Source organism: Apium graveolens, chromosome 5 (genome assembly GCF_009905375.1).
Source record: "Apium graveolens cultivar Ventura chromosome 5, ASM990537v1, whole genome shotgun sequence".
In the NCBI taxonomy this organism is placed as follows: Eukaryota; Viridiplantae; Streptophyta; class Magnoliopsida; order Apiales; family Apiaceae; genus Apium; species Apium graveolens.
This window is the reverse complement of record NC_133651.1, coordinates 126,718,648-126,720,919: the sequence shown is the minus strand read 5'-3', so window position 1 is coordinate 126,720,919 and position 2,272 is coordinate 126,718,648.

Below are 2,272 nucleotides of genomic sequence, written 5' to 3'. Positions count from 1 at the left end.
CTGATGGTCTTCAGTATGAAGTTTGACCATCTCCTGATAATATTAGACTTTACCTCTAAAAGGTAATGAAAGAATTGAAGTTCTTTCAGAGTTTTGTTCAGTACATCTGATTCTAACATTTGCTATGTCCTTCCATCTTCAAAAAATAGAATCATATTTTCTTTGATGTTGTGCTCATCATGAGCATCCAGTACCACTTGAACAGAGATAACCTTGTTAAGGTGTTTCTGAGTAACATCTTCAAGAGGTTTGTCAGTTAGTAAAAATGGATCTCTTGTAGCAACCTTAAGTCCTGTTTTGATTTTAGCTTCATCAGAACCTAGTCTAGCTTTTCTTTGGATATGATGGTTTGACATTTTTCCATAGAAGTGTTTTTTTATCAGCTACTTCCATTTTGTCTAAATCAACTTGAGCACTGTCAGAGGTTGACATCTTGACTTTATCAGAACTTGCTGCTTTTGCTTTTGCTTGCTGTTCTTCACTCTGAACAACTTGAGCTTTGTCAGAGGTTGTCTTTAATTCTTCATAAATCTTCTTTCTTTTCAGAGTTTGAACATCTTCTTCAGTCAGAGTATCATCATCATGAATTATAGTTTGATAGACAGGATCTATCACAACTGAATATATTTTCCTCTTTTGAAACTTTGTAGGTTCATCAACCTTTTCATTTCCTTTCCATTTAAGATCAATCTCAGATTGTGATCTTGTTTTGTGCTTTGATGCCTCAGAAATTGTCTTCTCTTTGATCACAATGCCTTTCTCCTTAGGCCTTGGAGGTTTCTTTGCAACAAAAGCTTTTGACTTTAGATTTGTCTTTTCAGCTTTAAATCTAGCTTCTTCCTCCTTGAGATTATCTAAATCCATTCCTGGATTATGTTTCAGAAACAATCTTCTATCAATTTCTTCATCAAGTGTCTGAATCTTGGGATTCTTGTAGTAGACAATAGTCTGCTTTCCCTTGAGCTTCAGAGTTTGCATGAATTTTTGAGAATCTTGACTTCCACCTTGTATCAGAACATCAAGCTTTGTCAGACTTTTCTCATCAGAACTTGATCTCAGATTTTGAATATTCAGTACTTGCTATCAGATTTTCAGTTTGAGCAGCTTCAGAACTTGTCTTCTTTTGAGTAAAAGATTTGCTTACATCAGAGTTTAATTTCACTTTGCTGCTTTGTTTACTCTGAGCTTGACCTCTACCCTAACTAGGGTTTCCCTGGTCATCAGTTTCATCATCTGTCTTCTTTAGTATTTGATCATATGAGCATTTGGACTTAACTATCTTCTCCCCCTTTTTGGCATCATCTGATAGTAGGAGTGAGAGAAGAAGTTCTACTGAAATTTGAATTTCATTCAATTGAGCCTGTTGAGAAGCTTGATTTGTGAGAATCTCAGTAAGTTGGGCCTATTGCTTCTCTTGAGTAATCTCAATTGCTTCTACTTTCTCAGAAATAGGTCTGATAAACCTCTTTTTATCAAGCTTGATCTCCGTTTCTAGCTTATCAGCTTTTTCTAGAAGCTTATCAACCTTTTCTTGAGTTTCACAGTGTAGACCTTGAAGATACTTGGTAGAGAGAGCAGTGATCTTGAGCTGTGTCTTGAAATCAGAATTTGACAATAACTCATCAGCTTTTGACACATGCTCTGTCAGAATGTTAGAGCTTGGAATGAAATCAGAATCATTCCACTTCTTGGTCCACTCAACTCCCCTGCGAGTGTCCTCCCAAGGTATAGGTGCATCCTGCTCAATAAACTTCTTTACCAGTGCTTCCTTTCCCAGAATGGGAACTGGAGTCTCAACAGAAACACTGTCTTCAGAACTTGAAGAAGATTCATTATGTTCTGACAGAACAACAGTGTGTGAGGCAATTGGAGATTCAGGAATAACATCATCTACTGTAGGAATTTTAGTATGCTTTGGAGAAACAGGTGGAGTTGGTATCTCAGCATTTAAGATTGGAGATTGAACTGGAGATTGCTGAGCTTCTGTAGGAGCTTCCAAATAAAGAACAGTTGGAATGTGCAGCCTAGTGATATCAGTTTCAGGACTTAATCCTGAATCTGTAACTGTATTATCTTCATAAAGAGGAGAGGCTTGAGGTGTAACCACTGTATCCTGTACAGTGTCTTTGTCTGTAGCTGGAGGTGGCAGAGATTCAATTATTATTGCCTCTTTAGAGATCAGAGATTCCTGATCCCCTTCCTTAGCTTCTGCAGTATCTTCAGATGGAGATTTAGCATTATACCTCTTTTCCCTCATTTTCTTCAATCTCCT